Source organism: Pinus tabuliformis, chromosome 3_2, assembly GCF_031772625.1.
Source record: "Pinus tabuliformis cultivar Carrire ecotype Pingquan chromosome 3_2, CPIR1, whole genome shotgun sequence".
Taxonomy (NCBI): Eukaryota; Viridiplantae; Streptophyta; class Pinopsida; order Pinales; family Pinaceae; genus Pinus; species Pinus tabuliformis.
The window spans coordinates 1,164,878,789-1,164,900,346 of record NC_142302.1 but is presented as its reverse complement, the minus strand read 5'-3'; positions in this window follow the sequence as shown (position 1 = coordinate 1,164,900,346).

Genomic DNA, 21,558 nt, shown 5'->3' with positions numbered 1-21,558 from the left:
ATTGCCCTGAGTTAAACGCGTGTATACGCGGGTCTGTGTATACCCAACCCGCGTATATGTATTAAAACACTTAAAAAAATATAAAACTCCTTATTTTCGGGTGGAGATCGCGGGTTTTACCTGCTGATCACATGTTAGTGCCCATGGCCCAACTGTTCCCAACCAACTCCCAACTAAAAAACTACTTTGGGAGAGGTATAAAAAGACCTCAAAGGGAAGGCCTAAAGGAGGATAGAAGAGAGAGAAAGGTTATTATGTTGAGATTTTTCCCCTGACCAGGTCTGAAGTCCCTTGTGCCTTCTGCACTTCCCCCATTTATACACGAAACCCTTGTTTCCTTGTGTGTTGATGTTCATCCACCATTTATGACATCATGGAGTAAGGCATGGAAGGAGTTTGTTAAAGGCTTGAGGCTGGAACGGATCCAGAAGGAAGCTTTGCTTGGAGCCTGCTGAAGGTGACTCAGGTGAAATTATTCCTTTTTATGTACTTTATTTGTCTATAATAAAAGAAACACATGTCTTGGTTCCCGATATAAATCTTCTTTATGTTTATGATATTCATGTTTAGAATTCATATGTAAATGGTTGTTTAGATTTCATAACTAACTACCTTTATTTATAACATGAAGATGGTTTCTTTATAAGGTTTTGTCCATATACTGCTGTGCTCTTTGGAATTGGTTATTTTGCAGGACAAAAGAGAAGGGAACTCCAAGAAGGGTTTGGACCCTAAGGGCCTTCTCAAACGTAGGACCTAAGGTACGTCCCCTTTACAATAGAATTTGCTTATAATAGCATAATGGGTGTGTGAATGTATGTTTCTTTGAATAGATAACTTTCAGTCTACTAGGGTTTCAACCCAAAAAGCCCTAGGGGAACATTTCCCTCCAACAGTGGTGCTACCTCTGGTATCTTGTACAACTTTTTTCCCAAAGTAATAATAATAATGTGAGGCCTAGACTCATACACAACATGTGGCTTCCAAAAGTATTGTTGTCCTAATAATACATCACAAAATTCAAGGGGCGAAACATCACACAGTACCTCATCTATGAAGGACTTGATGTTGTAGGGAAGACGACGCTTCTAGCTAACACAAAGATCTCGTCCTTGGTGAAGCCACATGATGGTGTATGGCTATGGGTGTGTTGTGGTCGATAGGACAAGCCGCTTTACGACCTCTGTTGAAATGAGTTTCTTTTGGCTCCCGTTGTCGAAAATGAACTGCAATGGATAATCCTTCACCCACATCTGTGAGTGGAAGAGGTGCTCCCTCTCCTCTGGATATTTGGGCTCATTCTTCTAGATCTTAGTGGCAGCAACGATGGCACTGGGCTCCATGTCAATAATCTGCTTCCCTTTGTCATTCCCCTTGTCGGGTTCTGACTCATAGTCAGAACATGCATCTGATTCGGGAGCCTTTAGCTCGACCACTAGTGATTGCTTGGCCTGACACTCACTTTTGTTGTGAGCGGGGCTCTTATGGCACTCACACCATTTTCTCATGTCCTTCTTTGTCTTTGTGGTATCTTTGCTTGCGGCTTCAATGAGTTGTCATGGGTTTCCTTGCCTTAACTTTTTCCTTTTCTCTGCAGTTTGTGGGCGCCTTTCCCTTGCTTCAAGTTCATAGATCCAAAGTCTTGCTTCTTCTATTTAAAATTTTTCTTGATCTTGATAGCATATTGATAGGTAGTGCAGAGGGAGGAGATGTCTAGGAACTCCATCTCGTCCTGAATGTACTTGTGTAGATAGTCGTGGTACTTGAGTACCAAATTTTTCTTAGAATCCTTGATACCCAACTTTGTGCGAAGGGTATGAAAAATATTAGTGAACTCCAACACGTCTTGGTCCCTTCCTTGCCGCAGTGTGGTCCACTTTATGTATTTCTCCTCGTAGCTCCTGATAGGGTATTACTACTCCTTGATGGCATCTTGGAAAGAAGTCCAAGTGGGTGTGGCTAAAAATGGTGAAGGTGCACTCTTGTCCCTCTTCTCACAGTAGGTTTCCCACCAATCCTTGACGTGGGGGATGACTTTGAGGAGTGCAAAAGTAATATTTTCCCAGTTGGAAAAATCATGAAATGAAAAGTATCCTTCTAATAGATTTAATCATTTATCTATGACATCCGCATCTATCTTACCTTCAAATATGGGGATATCAAAGTTAACTTGTACCTTAAAGGGTGTGGCACTTCCAGAGTGGATGCTGAAAGGAGATGTGTCACCTGTGGGTAACCACTAAAGGATCTGGGCAAAGTTGTCCATCGTCGAGTTCCTCTATCACTCAAGGGATTCTTTGAGAAATATTTTTAAAGAATCTCCTACCCCCTCATCTTTCTTTTCTTTCACCATGGGAGGTCGTAAGGGTTTGTGAGGTTTGTCTTGCAAAGGTTGAACCAATTCGATCCCTAACTCCTTATACCTTGACCTCGTTGAGGACATGCAAAGAAAAATAAAGAAAGAGCAGATGCTCTAATACCACTAATTTGAACATAAACAACACAAAAAAATACAAATATAACCATAATTACAGAGTTGCATCATAAATAACACTTCTTTTCATTAATATCAAAGAACTGAAATATGCTTACATACAAAATGGAAATAAACTAGTTCAGGTGATTATAGCTTATCTCTGAGAAGAGATGTGGCAGCTATATGCCTCTGAAATGTGTTACAATGAGGCTCAAAGGCCTATTTATTGTTGAAAAATAATGTAAAACCATAAACATCCAAAAACATAACCTTAGGAGATGAAGCACCAAAACAATGGGCCCCATTTGGGTAAATTGGTATATTAGTTTCCCGAGGTCGTAACTTTGGCATACGATCTCTGTTTGAAACACACAATACCTCGTTAGAAAGATCTATCCGAGGATTATAAATTTTGGCTACATACATGAGTAAAAGACTCATGTTTTCCTGTTTTCCAAAAAAAATAAAAAAACGTTGTTTAGGGCCTCAAAACGGCTCTAGAAGTTCAGGATCCGAAAAACTGCCAAAAATAGTAAACTATGCTACAATTAAGGAAACTGAAAAACTGAAAGAAGCAGTGGCGGGGGTCCAAGTGGAATAGGTGGGTGGCCACCAATATCCCCCTGGCTCATGAAAGTACTAGATATTATTCTCCTAGCTTGTGTAGTTTATTTGTCTTTTGTAAATTAATATTACAACAAATAGTGAATAATTCACAATTTCAATCTTCACAAATAAAATGTTGCAGAATATAAAAACTGGAACTAAGAAATATATGCACACACACATAAAAATTTGACACCATTATTTTTGGAAAAAAGCCACTGACAAAAATCCCAAAGGGAAAACCAGTGCAACAAATGAGGGTTTTATTATTATTATTTAGCAATTGAAGACTAAAATCATTTTCTTTCCTTTCTGGAAAATCTTCATTAATATCTACTGGAAAAATATACTAGAGACACCATGTCTCCTTCTTGTGGTGAAGTAAAATTATGGGTGTAGACACAAACAATTCCTCTAGCCCAATAATGGGTCTAGCCACAACCAGTACATTCTATGGAAGATTTCCTTAGGTTAGAACCAACTAAGAGGGCCTAGCTCTTAGTACGCTTATCCTATTTGGTGATTACCTTGCTTGCTCGCTCCAACTATTTTCGTTTTCTTCTTCAAATGCCTTTAACAAGTAAACAACAACAAACAACAACCATGATAATAGACAAATTGTAATTCAACCTACTTAACAAGTCAAGAAAAATTAAGCCATAAACATGTGAAATGACACATTATGTTGGAAAGAAATCGATAGTCGCATATATATTGAATCAAGAAGAGATTACAACCATTGTCTTGACATTGCTGTTCTCCTTCAACAAAACGAAGTTCCCACACACTTCTGTTAGCATTCCATGATGGCCTCAACAATGATAGTTTTAAGGCTCTTCCCTTTAGGCTTCACACTAAACCAAATTCACACTTCTCCCTCACACACAATTAGAGAGCTACAACTATGGATAGCTTGTTGTTCACTCCAAACTTAATTAGCACTAGCACACCAACATTAACACTTCAACACTAACATTAACACTAGCTTGTGCTTGGGAAAAATGAAGGTTTATATAGCATGAATGGATGGGAGATGGTTCCTCTTCTCATGGGAGAAGGTCTTATCTCTTGAGGTAGTTCCATCCTTATCGGGGAAGGAGCCCAAAATGACATCCTCGAATCCATCTGGCTCAACCATTTACCAAACTTCCATTACGAAGCTTCTAGAGCTAGAAGCTTCGGCTCCTTATTTAAGAAACTTTCCAAAAGAGGATCGGCGGACTGAAACAAAGCTCGGTCGCTATGGTTGGTGCTAGGGAAAGTGTTAATCCCTGCATATCATCGTGAGGAGGATAAGGGTCATTAGCGTCGGTCTTGTAAACTGGGAAAAACTGAAGATTTTGGGGAAATGGTGCAAAAGGGAATTGTTCTTCTCATGAAGAGAGGCACAATGGGAGTTTCTTCATGAAGTGAAAGCATGTAGGGTTCACTGTAGAGGTCCTCCAGGATCAAGGAATGGGGATTATAGGGACAATGACAAAATTTTGTGTAACAGATGCCCCCTAAAGTGTGAAGGTTGAACTAGAGTGAGGGATGAAATGCTTTATGAATTAGTGCGGGGAACCAGAGTCTGTCATCGAAAAACTTGCAAGAAAGTACATATACATATACATAACTGAAAACTCTGTCAAATGATACATGAATCGTGGTATGGATGCAACCATCCAGAGAATGATCATGTAAATGGATCTAGGCATGGGCGCAACCATCCGATAAAGAGGATCATATTGAAACCAAGGTATGGTCGCAGCCATCCAATAATGAGAAGGATCACATATGATAACTCATGGTATGGTCACAACCATCCATCTAAAAGAGACATGTATATCAACATAATCATGTCACACTGCTTCACAACCTGGAATTTTGTGATTTGAGCCCAGTGTCTTTCACTCCAACACGACCCAATTAAAGTACAAATTCTAACATGTGAATACATGCGTTGATGTTGAACATGGAAAATCACTTGATTACCAGCCAATGATGTGAACCGTTAACAAGCATGAGAGAAACCACCAATAATGACAATGGTCCTCAAGGTACTAGTAGCACAATCTATAGAATGTGAATAGAGGAACTAAAGTTGAACAATTGTGAAATCACTCGATTAAAAGCCAATGATGTGAACTTGTCATCAAGTGTGAAGAACTTTCCATTAGGGCATGCAAGCTCTAACGTACAAGAAGGGAGTCTCTCAGTCAACTTCCTGGATAATGAGCTGAAGTTGACAGGAAGCGACCGTGTCGAAGGAGGGCCATAATGTATCCCACATCATCGACACGAGACAAAGGGATGAAAAATGATTTTGGATGATACAGAGAATCAGGGGTAAGTGTAACTACAGAAGGACAACTCTTGAACATATCAATGACACGACTGGAAGTTTGGAAGCTTTTGGATCCATAGGATTGGTGGTCATGATGACGTGGCAGAGATCAAATGGAAGGCAAAAATAAATGGCCCAACCCAGGAAGGTAAATGATGAAGTGAGGATATCCCAACCCGACACAAAGCAAAAAGTGTCATGTTCAAGAGTGGGTTGCTGACACAACTGATTGAATTTCCAAATTTTCCCCACCATTCCTGGCAGGTACCCCAATTATTTTTTAATCGCAAGCTTGAAGGGGATAGCATATTCTTGCACTGTAAGTTCATCCTTCGGATGAATCCAACCTAGTAAGTTTAACGAGCCCTAGGAAGGAGAAGCTCATGTTCGTCATGGTGATGAATCTAATGTCGTTTAATATTTTAGCGAGTCCGACAAAGGTGCAACTCGGTATATTTTTCATGTTTAGAGAGTTTGAAAAAGACATGAAAATGAAAACTCCACATGGTCTCTTTTCGTACATTTGTGTCTCTCGAGCCCGAAAAGGTAGAAAATGATACTTGAGAGAACCGCTTAACCATTTCACTCAAGGAGTACCTTTTTCATAAATAGTGCATCCCAACCTGAAAAAGGGGTAGACATATACTGGGCGCGTGACGTTTCACATCCGTTAACGAGTTTGAAATGACAAGGGCTCAACTATCTTTTCGTGTTTAAAGGGTTGGAAAAGAGCTTGAAAACGGACCCCACATTTTATTCTCTTTTACGAGTCAAAAGGGAAAAATACTTGGCAATCTTTTTGCTTGAGTTTTACAAGTGGAGAAAAGAGCAGAAATGTGACTCAGCATCATCGTCGAACATCCATCACCTGTTGCTGCGCAAAAAGGTGAAGTGCATTATCCAATTCTTGAGGAAAAATAGGTCAATATACTTACAAAACCTAATATTTCATGAAAACTGAATAAAAAGGAAGGAAAGTAAATATTTTTTACCATTACCATTTTACCTTGCTATGAAAAGATTTTCACTTACTTTTTCCCTAATTGTTCTAGAGCATATTACGGGAGATCTGGGAGGTCATTCACCGAGCCTCTAGTTGTAGGTAAGAGCCAAATCGATAAGCTCCATTTCCATACCATTTATTCCCATTTTCATCCATTTTTTGGATTTTGGAGGGAGGTATTGGTAAAACGTTTTCACCCTCGGTCGGCGCGAGTTCCTGGCACAGAATAGCACCGATCGGGGGTGATTAAAATGCCCTATCGCGCTGTTGGCGAAATCTTTTTTAAAACAGGCGCGCCAGCGTCGTGAACTAGGAAAAACCCCTTTTCTTCCCAAAATCACCATTTGAATCAAAATTTTAGTGGCCAAAAATGATTATTGACTTGAGTACATGGTTTTTGCAAGAAAGAATTGTCGAAAATAGTAGACTAGAAAGAACGTGAGCATGAAGATGTGGACACCCAGGCACTGAATGATCCAAATTGCCTAAATGCTTTGAGGAACTGTGGGCTCCTCAAGTTATTTCTTACACAAGGGATGCAGGCTCAACCTGAGCTGCTTCGATACCTGATTAGTCTCTGGACAAAAATATAGAAATATTCATCATTGGTGACCAGGAGTTGGAGTTAGAAACTTTAGACATATATTTCATCATAGGACTATCCCAGAGAGGGGAGCCAGTCAACCTCTATGGGTCACAACTGATTGGGGCAAGCATGTCCATGCCTCTTGCCGAACATTGCCTGAAGCCCTCAAATCCAAGAGTGGCAACATTGAGATTGCCACAGTGTGAGATATGACAATGAGAGTGATATTGTTGACTATCAACAAAGTGGCGGGGTCCCAAGTAGTGCACAAGACCAAATATTGGCTTGAGGGGGCCTGATCCAGGTTCAAAGTTAATTAGCCAAATAAATCCCTGTACTACTGGCCATTTTGGCAACAGCCCACGGAGTGCGCACTGAGGTCTCACCTGAAGCAGTATGGGGGGATGCTGGAACCAAGTTTCCGCACCCTTGAGATGTTTGAGGGGTCGGTTTAGTCCAACTGTGAATACCTTCGTGCAAGTCACTTCGCGCATTGTCCTGACCTGCGAGACCTTCACGATCTGTTATAATCGCCTTTGCATAGCCCTAACCAAGGGCTGAGGTGATTTCGCGCTACCTTGGCAGCGATCTACGCTACTTCCCCAAGTTATATCGTGGATATTACTTATCTTCTTATAACAGTTAGTTATCTTCACGTAAACAGATACTTAATCTTATATTCACTTTATCAACACATTCATATAAGTTCGCACATCATATAAACAATAGAAATGAAATTTATATCTGATACATTCAATGCACAAAACAGGAAAAAGATACACAGAAATGATGTAAAACTTCTCTTTATTACTTCTCTAAAGGTTACACACTCGACTCGCCCTACGCACTCAGCTGCAGAGGTCCACACACTCAGCTGCAGACTACTAGGTCTCTGCTCACTCAGTTGTAGAGCCTTCTCCTACTCTACGACCCGAAGACTCGACTCTACACTTAGATAAGACTCAATTCTTCTTATATTTTCTCTATTGATTCTCCTTTTTCGTTACAACTTAGAGCCTCACTATATTATACGATCCCATGGTCTACAAACCATGGATATATTTCTAAAGCTGACATTACATTACAAAAATGAGGGCGGACAACCCTATGACTCATTTACAATCTTTGCGCTCCGCACCCACAAAATGCAGAGTCTTTACATCGAATTTGGTCAAAATCTAGTCTTTAAGCCCAAAAACTTCCCTTGGGGATCCCACGCCCAACAGGCCCCCAACACAAACATCATGACTCGCCCTCGAGTCACTATGTCGGTGTGGAGATCTTCGCATGGAGACCTCCCATCTCTGTCCGAACTGCTACAAGATTGGCAGCACACTGAGCAGCTGCCTGTTGTATCTCCTGCACGTGTTGTTCAAATACTGATGTATCTGAACTACTTCCTTGTATCTTCGCCTGTGTTCCCTGCATTTGTTTATAGTCCCGCGCCTCCTTTCAGCTACCTGGAATGCTAAGACTATACTTCGGTGAGCTAGTTAGCTAGCCGGGCCACTCGTTTATGGCTTTAACCGACTGCCATTCACTCTTCTTGGGAAAGGTTCTCCATTTAACTTTACTAACTGCACTGCGCACTTTACCATCTACTTCATGCCACCAGCGGTGATCCCTTTAGTAATATACGACTCAATCCAAGGCATCAAACTGATCAACTCTCGGTGGTAGCTCCTAAATTTGTCAATGGAACTGTGCGCCTCTTGTCTTATCACCACGACCTTTTTATCAAGAAAGTCCTTCTTTATTCCTTCCTCAAGCTTCTTGACTTCTGCTTCCACCATGGCACTCTTTTCCCTCAACCGAACTCTTTCATTCATGAGTTCTTGGAGCCTAAGATCACCCTGCTAAATCTCTTCATCAGGTCCCAAGCGTTCTTCTTCATCCAACTGTGCGATCCCTTCTTCCAAGGCTCCACGATCTGTCATATCTGTGGGTGCTGCTATGTACGAACTAGGCATGATAGACTCCATTGGCATTACAACGTTTACTCCATAGGTCAGCCTAGAAGGCATCTGTTCCATCAGTTTCTTGCACATTTCCCTATAAGCCCATAAAACTGCTGGTACGCACAGGTCCCAATCACTTCGTTGTGCATTATATACCTTGTTCAGTGCTTCGCACACCTCGTTAAATTCTTCCGCATGGATAACCTTCTGCGCGCTCATTCTCTCCACAGTATGTTGTTCTAACTTGTGGAGTCATTCGTGCATTTCGCCCCCAACTCATGCTCATTGATCGTATTTCCCGACGCGCAGTTCATGTGTATCCGCACAGGTTGTTTACCATATGCCTGTACCCCCCTGGACAGATACGCACGCGGAACATAACATCCATTGTATTTATCTGCCAATCGCACTATAGGTTTCCCAAATCGTGTGCGCATCATTCTCTTGCATTTGCACCAGTCCTCAAAGCTCCCTCTGTGTGCACCCCACCACCTCACGGGTGTAGCGCACAGTACCCAATTCAAGGCCTGGAAATGTTGCTTTTCTGGCACCTCCCTTTCAAATTTGTCTAGGAAAGTATCTACCTCACTTAACCCATCATAAGTAGGCAGATCCCTTACTTTTGTCGATACGTAGCACAACGATCTTGGCATCATACTACAGTTTAGCGTGGTTACCTCATGTAACCGATTTTGCCATCGCTCTATCTCCTCATCAAAATCCGTCGTATAGGAGCTTTTGCGCTCCCATGAGATTTATCCATCTGCGGTGGGATATACCCAGTCTGACTCTCATGTGGTTATCTTGCAGTCTAAATCGTCGTCGCTTTCATAATCAAGCACCGGCTCAATGTAGCACAATCCTTCTACAAGGTCCAAGGGTATAACTACGTGTAGAGACTTATTCTCAAAAATCATCTTGTGCTTCTTTAGATTAACCACCTCATTCATGTCAGTGGCCCAATCAATTCCTAAGAGTGTAGGGTAGGAATTGTTGTCATCAACAATCTCTATTACTTCAAAGTCTGCTAGTGTGGTCGCTCCCTCAATATCCATGGTGATTCCTTGCAAGTGCCCCATGGGTATTATCTTCTGCTGGTTTGCCATTCACAGTTGAATGGGAGACCATTGCATCATAGGCCTCCCCATGCACTCCCATGTCTGCTTCGACAAAACATTTGCATCTGATCCTAAGTCCATAATTACTTGGTCCATCTCATATTCTCTAATATGCACAGTTAGCCTCATTTCTCTCCCTGTCCTAGTCTTGTGTTTTCCAATCTTCCAGACTACGCGCGGTTCTCCTGGCGCGGTCCAAGTGCATCTTTTAATGAGTTCCTGCAATCCTTTTACAGCCTTACTATTGTGCAGTAGCTTCATGCATGTGCCCAGGAATGTCATAAGCATAGATGGGTCCATTTCTAGCTCCGATCTATCTTTTCTTTTTGAAGTGGAGGCATCAGCAAAGCTCTTCTTAGCTTCCATGAAGGTTTCCTTAGCACACTCCAAATCAAACTTTGCTTCTTTTGTCAGAGCCTTGCAAACCCAAGTACTATCTTTAGGTTGTTTGCCTTTATCATCTCCCATCATGATTCCACTTCGAAGCACAATGTTCACATTTGGATCTTCCTCATGTGCCTCAGACCTCATCATCTGCAGGTTCTGAGTTGGGGGAGGAGGTAGCACTCCCTTGTCGTGTATCCTAGTTATTAGCGTAGGACAATATTCCGTCTCATGATCAAACAAGGTACAATACAGACATGATGGATGCGTTGAATTCATACAATCATGGGCATAATGTCCTAGCCCTCCATAATTGTAGCATATCAGCTGTCCGCAACCTCTTCTAGGTCCTCCTCCACCTCGGCCTCGTCCGCGCTAGTGAAATCCTGTTTGCGCCACTCCTGCATTCTATTCTAGGGGCCGCGTTTCAGCCTGAAATCTATAGGTGGGAGTTCTATCCATCATCAACTCATAGCTTCTACAAGTGTGCTCATCATGTCCACCTGATCTAAAAAAAATTCAGAACAACTGTTGCGAATTCTGCATGTACTTCTATAACAAATGGCAGCTGTCCGTAGCATGCTTTCCTCCTATTTCAAAAATTGCGCACCACAAAGTAGGTGCCGCGCTAGGTCCTTCTTGAGCTTTCGGCCTTAACAACATCGGTCCTCCTCCCGCGAGTTAATTCTTGGACATAGGGCAGTGGTCCTTATCATGATCCTGACCCTTGCATTTTACGCACCACACCTCTTCGCGCACTTTTGGTCAAACTGTCCTATCTTGTTTCAGATTCTGCATCTCAAAGCATAAGTTTTTCAACTGCGCGTGGATCTGCTGGACTCCCAAGTTAGGATCCTACATTATGGTTTCATGCAGAGTCATCACGATCTCCAAGGCCTCTTCCTAATTTGTTAACCTCTATTGTGAAAACGTGTTCCTCAAATGCAGAGTTAGCAATGCTACAAACCGTTCTTGGTGTTGTCCATCTGTCAAAGTCATATTAGCTTCGTGAATCGTACACTTCAATCTCTGATCCATCTCCCAAGGAGTCTCTCCTAGTAGCATTGTGATCTCTTTGAATCCAATGATCCACTACGCTTCTAACTTCGGTTTGCTAAATTCTCTGTTTAGAACAATTTGGATATCCGCAATTCCCACATTTGGATTGTCATTAGAATGCTTAATATACCAAGATAGTGCGCGATCTTGCATAGCACTGACCATCACTGCTTTCTTTATATTATCAGCTGTAACTCCTTGTGCTTCCCATACGGCTCTTATCACAAACCAAAACTGGTCTGGATCTTCATTTCCTACTCCCTTGAACACAGACAACTTTATCGCGCTTGCCATATTGACTCGCGATGGTGGTGGAGGTGGTATGGGCGAAGATGGAGGTGAAGGCGGTGAAACTGGTGGCGGTGTGGGTGGGGGTCATATGCGTGGAATTCTTTGCCTTATCAAATTGATTTCACTTCGCAAAGATACCTTCATGCGCTCTTTATCGTCCCCTCGCAGAGATGAAATCAAAGGGCTATTCTCTGGTCCCTTACTTCCTTCGTTCCTGTAGGTTTTTTTACTTCACGTAGCTCTGGGCATCAAGGTAATTGCATAACCCTCTTTTCACACAATAGCATTTTAATCCAAGTATTAATAGACTTTACGTACTTACCTCGCGGTCCTTTGAGAAAGCATCACTCCGCTTCACTATAGTTGAATGAAGTATCTACTATGAACTTAGTAATGTATCCTCCTATAATTCAATCGAGCCAGTGATCAACAACGCGCATGATCTTATCCTCTGATGCTTCCAATGATCTAGGTGGATGTTGGTGGCCACCCACATATCCCATTTAGATCCCCACAACTGTCTCTTTCAGTTTTTTAGTTTCCGTAATTGTAGCACAATTTACTATTTTTAGTAGTTTTTCAGGTCCTAAACTTCTAGAGCCGTTTTGAGGCCTTAAACGACGTTTTTTTGGAAATCTGGGAGCAACATGGGTCCATGGACCGATGTTTCTCTTCCCAAAGTTGTATTTCTCGGATATATCTTTCTAGCGAGCTATTTTACAGCTCAAACGAAGATCAGTTTCCAAACTTACAACCCCGGGAAGTTGATGTACCAACTTACCGAAAATGGGCCTCAGAATTTGGCGTTTCATCTTCTAGGGTTAGGTTTTGGGATGTTAAGGGTTTTCCATTATTTCTCAACAATAAATAGCTTTCGAGCCTCGTTGTATGACAGTTTAGAGGCATGTAGCCGCCACATCTCTTCTCAGAGATAAGCTACCATTGCCATCGCTGGTTTATTTCCATTTCTATTTTTAATCATATTTCACTATTTTATAGTAATGAAATGAAGTATTATATCTGTTGCATATCTATGTTTATGGTTATCTCTGTAATTTGTTGCATTCCTATTTAAATCTGGATTAGTGGTATCAGAGTGGTCTGCTTTTTCTCTGTTTTTCTTTGCATGTCCCCAACAAGGTCGGGATATAAGGAGTTAGGGCTTGAACTGGTTGAACCTTTGCAAGACCAACCTTGCAAATCCCGAAGGCCTCCCATGGCAGATGAAAAGAAAGATGAGGAGGCAGGATATCCTATCAAAATCTTGCTTGAAGAATCCCTCAAGTGACAAAGGAATGTGATGATGGACAACTTTGTGCAGATCGTTCAGCAACTACATAGAGGCGACACATTGGCTTCCAACAGCTACTATAGAAACACCACACCCTTTAAGGTACAAGTTAATTTTGAAATCCCCATCTTCGAGGGTCATATAGACGTAGATGCCATAGATAAATGGTTAAATCTATTAGAAGGGTATTTTTCTGTTCATGAATTTTTAAGTTGGGAAAATATTGTTTTCGCTCTTCTCAAAGCAGCCCCCCATGTCAAGGACTGGTGGGAAACCTACTGCGAGCAGAAGGATGAAAGCACGAGCTCACTATTTTCAGCCACACCCACTTCGAATTCATTCTAGGATGCCATCAAGTAGCAGTACTACCTTGTCAAAAGCTATGAGGACAAATACATAAAGTGCACCACGTTGTGGCAGGGAAGGGACCAAGATGTGCCAGAGTTCACAAACAATTTTCATACCCTTCGCACAAAGTTTGGTATCAAAGATTTTGAGTTGATATGGTACTCAAATACTGCGGCTTCCTACACAGATACATCCAGGAAGAGATGGAGTTCCTGAACATCTCCTCGCTCGACACAATGTACCGATACGCTGTCAAAATCGAGCAAAAGTTCAAACAGAAGAAGAGAGACTTTGGATCTGCAAATCCGAAGACCAAAGGACAAAGCCAAGGCGGGGTGACCCAAGACAACTTGTCGAAGCCATAAGAAAAGAAAAACACCACGAAGTCGAAGAAGGACACAGGAAAGTGGTGTGAGTTCCATAAGAGCCCCACTCACAGCACAAGTGAGTGTCGGACCAAGTAGTCATTGGTGGCCGAGTTGAAGGCTTCAGAATCAGATGCATGTTCCGACCCTGAGTCAGAACCCGACAAGGGGAATGGCAAAGGGAAGAAGATCATTGACGTGGAGCCCAGTGTCACTGTTGCCACCGCCAAGATCCAGAAGAATGAGCCTGAAGATCCAGAGGAGGGGGAGTGTCTTTTCCACTCACAGATGTGGGTGAAGGGTTTGCCGCTGCAATTCATTGTCGACAATGGTAGCCAAAAGAACCTCATTTTAGCAAAGGTCGTGACATGGTTGGGCCTATCGACTACACCACACCCGCAACCGTACAGTATCGGGTGGCTTCACAAAGGATGAGATCTCCAAGTTCGCTAGCAGTGTTGCCTTCCTTACGGCATCAAACCCTTCATAGACGAGATATTGTGTGATGTTACACCTCTGGATGTTTGTGATTTACTATTAGGCCAACCATACTTATGGAGGCGACATGCTGTGTATGAGTCAAGGCCTCGTGCTGTCATTATTTCTTTGTGTAATTCATTATACAAGATACCGAAGGTAGCCCCACCTACTACCACCTATTTGATCACTGCCAAGAAAGGCAGCAAGCTCATCTCCCAGACTAGGAAATTCATTTTTTGTCTGGTTTGCTCCCAAAGTAAGGGGAAGATTGTCACCACATCCATGACCCCCATGAAGGGTTCCTCCACGCAGCAATAGCAGCAAAGGGATACAGTCATGACAGAACACAAGAACAACTTCTCCTCACCCATAGGGGTACCACACAAGCTTTAGGTGGGAAACAAAGTCTGGTTGCATCTGCAAAAAGAACGCCTTACAAGAGCCCATCAGAAGCTCCGACCATGCCGACATGTTCCTTACACCATTGCCAAGGCTGTGGGAAATAATACTTTGGAGCACAACATTCCTCCATTCCTTCACCTGCACCAAGTGTTCAATGTGTACTGCCCTCAACCATGCTTCCCACCATTATTGGACACATCTGAGATTGCAGAACAGCACACCAGGGACCAAGTTCAGCAGATGGAGGAACTCAATGCAATGGGGAACATTACTTCCTAAGGGGGGAGGAATGATCCAGGTGGATGTTGGTGGCCACCCACCTATCCCATTTGGACCCCCACAACTGTCTCTTTCAGTTTTTCAGTTTCCGTAATTGTAGCACAATTTACTATTTTTAGTAGTTTTTTGGGTCCTGAACTTCCGGAGCCGTTTTGAGGCCCTAAACAACGTTTTTTGGGAAATCTGGGAGTGGACCCATGATTCTCTTCCAAAGTTGTAGTTCTCAGATAGTTCTTTCTAACGAGCTGTTGTGCACGTCAAACGAAGATCGGGTGCTAAAGTTACGGCCCTGGGAAGTGGATGTACCAACTTACCCAAAATGGGGCCCACAATTTGGCGTTTCATCTTCTAGGGTTAGGTTTTGGAATGTTAAGTGTTTTCCATTGTTTCTCAACAATAAATAGGCCTTCGAGCCTCACTGTAAGATAGTTCAGAGGCATGTATCTGCCACATCTCTTCTCAGAGATAAGCTGCCATCACCCTAGCTGGTTTATTTCCACATCTGTTTGTAAGAATATTTCAATATTTTACAGTAATGAAATGAAGTATTATTTCTGCCGCATATCTGTGTTTATGGTTATCTCTGTAATTTTTTGTGTTCCTGTTTAAATCTGGATCATCCAATATGCACACCAACTTTGGGGTCCACACAATAGGATTGTCGAGTTTCCACCTTCCTTGGCTATCTACTAGCTTCGTGATCCACTCATACAACTCAGTAGGGAAAGATGTAAAGAATATTTCATGGATCTCTGTGTACAGGTAATAGTCTAACCACTCTTCTTTTTTCAGTCAAGGATTCTTATTCTCCTGCGCCGTGAACTCGTGAATTCTTCTGTCCAACCAACCTTCAATTTCCTTCATAATTTGATTCCAATGATACGACATCAGGAATCTCTATGCAGATTCCGGTCCTAGCAACAAAACCATTTGTTGGCTTGAGGGGGCTTGACCCAGGTTTGGAGTTAATTAGCCAAACAAATCACTGTACTACTGGTCCTTTCAACAACAACCCGCGGAGAGCAGACTGAGGTCTCACCCGAAGCAATATGGGGGGATGCTGGAACCAAGTTTCTGCACCCTTGAGATGTCTAAGGGGTTGATTTAGTCCAATTGTGAATATCTTTGCCGGTCACTTCGCACGTTGTCCTGACTTGCGAGACCTTTGCGATCTATTATAATCACCTTCGCGCAGCCCTAACCAGGGGCTGAGGTGATTTCGCGCTGCCCTAGCAGCGATCTGTGCTACTTCCCCAAGTTATACCGTGGATCTTACTTATCTTCTTATAACAGTTAGTTATCTTCGCGTAAACATATACTTAATCTTATATTCACTTTATCAACACATTCATATAAGTTTGCGCATCATATAAACAATAGAAATGCAATTTATATCTGATACATTCAATGCACAAAATAGGAAAAAGATACACAGAAATGATGTAAAACTTCTCTTTATTACTTCTCCAAAGGTTACAGACTCGACTCGCCCTGTGCACTCAGCTGTAGGGGTCTGTGCACTCAGCTGTGGACTACTAGGCCTCTGTGCACTCAGTTGCAAAGCCTTCTCCTACTCTATGACCTGAAGACTCGACTCTACACTTAGATAAGACTCAATTCTTCTTCTATTTTCTCTATTGATTCTCCTTTTTTCGTTACAACTTAGAGCCTCACTCTATTTATACAATCCCATGGTCCACGGACCATGGGTAGATTTCTAAAGCCGACATTACATTACAAAAATGAGGGCAGACAACCCTATGACTCATTTACAATATTCACACTTCGTGCCCAAAAAATGCAGAGTCTTTACATTGGATTTGGTCAAAATCTGGGCTTTAAGCCCCAAAACTTCCCTTGGAGGATCCCGTGCCCAACTCTAACAAATCGAAATTTCTATATGCCATCGACTATATAGCACCAACGATCTTCAATTGGGTAGAAGCCATGAAGATCAACATAAAGCGCCAGTTGACAAAAGCTAAGGTGGGGAATCTGAAGCAATTTTGCTTCGGATCCATACTAGTGACCTTTTTCTTGGAATGGGTGCCGTTGTTCCAGTACCAATTGACTAAGGTAGATCCTCCGATGCCACAAGACCCATGGATGGCCCGTTGGAGTCGTTTGATGCCTAGGATCACTGGGGGCCAACATATGTCATACAAGCCTGCCTTCTTTTCATGGCTATGATGACAGCTAATCGTCATGGAGGATTGGCCATACAATGGTATTGATTTCCGCAGAGATCCGAACATGCCACTGCCAGATGGGGAGGACTTCGATGACGAAGGTAAAAAATCAATTTTTAATTTTGTGATTTTTTAATTATTTTTGGTATATATGTGTTTATAAAATTTTGTTTTGTCAATGCAGATGTTGGACTAGAGTGTCTTGCCGGGATGTCCTTGATAGCCAGGTGCGTTGCCCGCTAGTTTGATGTCACTCCTTATCAGGAGGGGAGTGACAACGAGGAGGAGATTGTGAGGAACCTTGAGGGGTTGACTTGTGGTATCCCAGAGTATGCTCGGGTGGTAGACATTCCTCGCGAGTACCAGAGACACACGGTAGGAGTATCAGACCAGATCCATCGATTTCTCACTCATGTTGCACGAGCCGTTTCATGCTACCACGACCACCATGCTAATTAGCTCCTAGGTCTGTCATTTTACATTTTTTGAGGCCTGTGTGCCACGTATATTATTTGAACACACATATTATTTTTTGGGGTTTTGATGTATGAACATTATCACCATATATATATATATATATATATATATATATATATATATATATATATATATATATATATATATATATATATATATATATATATATATATATATATATATATATATATATATATATATATATATATGCTGTCTTTTCTTGCTTACTATGGTACAAATGATTTGTTTTGGCTTTTCACATGTTTCGTAAATGTCTATCCAACACATAATTAGCTAATGCGTTTGTCAATATATTCATGCGTCTAGGAATATGATGATGTGTAACGTAATCAAACTGCCTTTCCAGTAGACGAATATGTAGATACATTCTCAATATCTAAGGGTTTCTAATGGAATATTTCCCGTTGAGTTGAAGGACAACAATCTGTGAATCCGGGTTGACAACCAATTCGCGAATGTCAAGAGCAATGGCTTCTAACAATAGTTCAATGACTGAGCTGTTTTCAACAATGTTATTAGTTTTGTGACCTAAACAAATACCTTGAAGATAAATCAACTCTCCATGAGGGTCATAAATAACCCATGCTGCAAAGCATATATTCTGGGTACTACAACAAGCACCATCAGCGAAACCAATGTGAGGAGTCATAGACATCTGCAAAGCAGGGAAAACATAGTAAATAGGAAATTTGTTTGAAAACTAACACACCAAACCGCACTGCACAAAAATGAATGACATACTAATGTACTCAAGTAACCATGCAAGATGACCTAAGCATACTACTTTTTGAGATAAATCCCATTTTGAGGCCTATCCAAAGGATTTCCTTCATAATCAATAAGCTCATAGGCCGCTTTTTGCAAAACGCATTTTACAATATAGGGCCCATGCCACATGGGTTCAAACTTGCATGCCCCTAGCTTATCATTAGCTTGATCGTATGGTAAAACCAAAGCACCCTCAGAGAACATGTGGGGGGAGACCGACCGATTGAAATGGGACTTGACTCGCTTCTTTTGTGCTTCGATGACCAAAGTAGCGAGACGACGAGTCTCATTTAGTCGTTCTAAATATAAGAGGCTCTCTTCCTGAGGTGATGTTCTGGAGATAAGTTCGACAGCTTGCTTGAGTGAAGGAATTTCGCATTCAATCAGTAACGTTGCTTCCAGACCATAGACAAGCTAGAATGGTGTGAAACCAGTTGCATCCTTGGTCGAGGTTCGGTAAGCCCATAGAGCTAAGAAGAGCATGAGATGCAAATTTGACTTGTGCATCCCAATAGTATGTTGAAGCATTGTAACCAAAACTTTGTTTACAACTTCAACTTGACCGTTGGCCTGAGGGTAATATAGGGTTGAGCCATCGTGGCGCAAACCCAATGTAGAGGTCAGCTCAACCATCATGTAATCTCGAAAATGGGAGCCATGGTCTATGAAAATGGCTTGAGGTACACTGAACCTGGAAATAACGTGATTGAAAAGAAATTGAGCCACCGTTTTATCATCTGCAGAGTATGTAGGCATTGCTTCGGACCATTTGGTGAAATAATCCACAACAACGATAATATAACCATGCCCCTCGACCGAATAAGGGTTACATGTCATATAGTAAATGCCCCATTTGGCAAAAGGACCAACAGTAATGACGGGGTGTAGGTGAGCAGGTGGGGCGCACATCTTGCATTGGTAAATTTGGCATTCATGGCACTTGCGAACAACAAGGATGTAGTCCTTGAAAATGGACGACCAAAAATAACCAGCACAAAGGATTTTTTGAGTGGTAGCATAGCCAGACATATGACCGCCACATGCCCTAGAATGGAAGTCATTGAGAACTCTCTCAGCCTCCTCGAGAGTAAGGCATTGGCGAAGAATTAAATCAACACTGACACGGTATAAAGTATCGCCAATAATATGGTAGGGTTGGGAGTGATGCTGAATCCTTCGACGATCATCCTTAATCAACGCAAGGAATGTGGACGTCTGGAGATACTTAATGATATCACCGTACCATGAGTTAAGGGTGTTGATTAGGAAAAGAGTCTCGTCTGGGAGTTGTTAATCTACACCAGTGGGGAGAGACATAGAAGGAAGGGAATAAATCAACTTGACGAAAACTAGTGACTTCTTAGATTTGGCAGTGGTAAACACCAAATTGAATTCTTGTAGGATGACGATCCATTTAGAATATTTTCCCCTGGTAACTGACGAGTCAGGATGTAGTTCATGGGGTTGCATTTACAAATCATAGTCGTAGTGTGTAAGAGAATATAGTGTTGAAAGTGTTGAATAGTCTGTACAATAGCCAAGCCAGCTTCTCAACATTTGTATAACGCGTCTCGATGTCAAGGAGATTACGACTAAGGTAGTAGATAACATGTTCATTGTCGTCGTCGTCTTGGACCAATACCATAGCAATGGTGCTAGGGGCTGCAGCTAGGTAAAGGAAGTAATCACGATGATAATCTAGGGGATGCAGCAAAGGAGCATTTACGAGGACAGCCTTGAGGTCATCGAAAGACTTTTGGGCAACCTCATCCCAGACAAAGGGCATGCCTTTCTTAAGCAACCAGGTAAATCCTAAAGCTAGCCCAACATAATTAGGTATGAAACGATGGAGGAAATTTGCCTTTCCTTGCAGGCTCTGGAGTTGGTGCAATGAAGATGGAGGGGTTAAATTTACAATGGCCTCGACTTTAAGCGGATCAAGGCAAATACCATCCTTGGAAATGATAAAGTTGAGGAGTCATCCAGATTCTATGCAGAAAACACATTTATGTGGGTTTAACTAAATTTTGTAGTGTCTACAATGAAGAAAAATTTCCGAAGATGGTCAGGGTGATCTTGGCACTTACGAGAATGAGTGGGAAGGTCATCCAAGTAAGGCTGAACGATGTTGCGAATATCATGAAACGCATAAGACATCACTCGCTGAAATGTAGCCCCAACATTTTTGAGGCTGAAAGGGAGCTTTTTGTACGTGAAAGTACCCCACGGACAGATAAAAGTTTTCTTTTCTTGATCGATCAACACAATGTTAATCTGGTTGTAACCAAAAAAACCATCCATAAAGGAAAAAAAATTGCTCCTAGCACATTCATCAATGATCTGATCAATGAAGGCAGTAGAGTAGTTAATCTTAGGACAGGCACGATTGAGATCACGGTAATCAACACAAATGAGGATTGTGCCTTGTTTCTTTGTCACCAGGACAATATTAGACACCCAATCTGTAAGAGGGACCGGATAGATGAATCCGACTTTGAGAAGTTTTTCAACTTCACCCTTGATAGTGGTGACTTTGCTAGGATGCATTGGGCAGAGCCGTTGGCGAATGGGCTTCGCGTGAGGATAAGTTGGGATTTCATGCACAATGATGCTAGAATCAATGTCAGGCATTTCTTCGTATGACCATGCGAAGACATCATGGAATTCTTGAAACAGATGAGTATAGGTCTTGATCTCATCCGGAGAACAAGTTACCCCAATATGGACATGTTCAATGATACCAGGCCTGATAGAAATATCAATTGGCATCATTTGGGTAATATTACCCAAATTTCCTTTCGACCATATTTAATGAGTCAAGATTGGTGCTAGAAGCGAGAGGGAAGGAAACTGAGAATAGAACTCTTCAATATTAGTAGACATGACTGTTAGGCGAGGCAGGAATGAGGAATGATGATGAGTATCGTTCCAAGGTGGTTCCTCAAGAGGCATTACTTCCATGATACTCTCGTCAGTAAGAAAAGTCTCGGCTAAGGGTTCAGGAGATTATGAAGCGCCAAGACATTGGGAATGAGAATACGTATCGGGAGAAGTCCTCGAAACAAGAGAATCAGAGGATACAGAACTTGAGGCCGAAACAATCTCCACGTAATTGATTTCGCTGGACTACG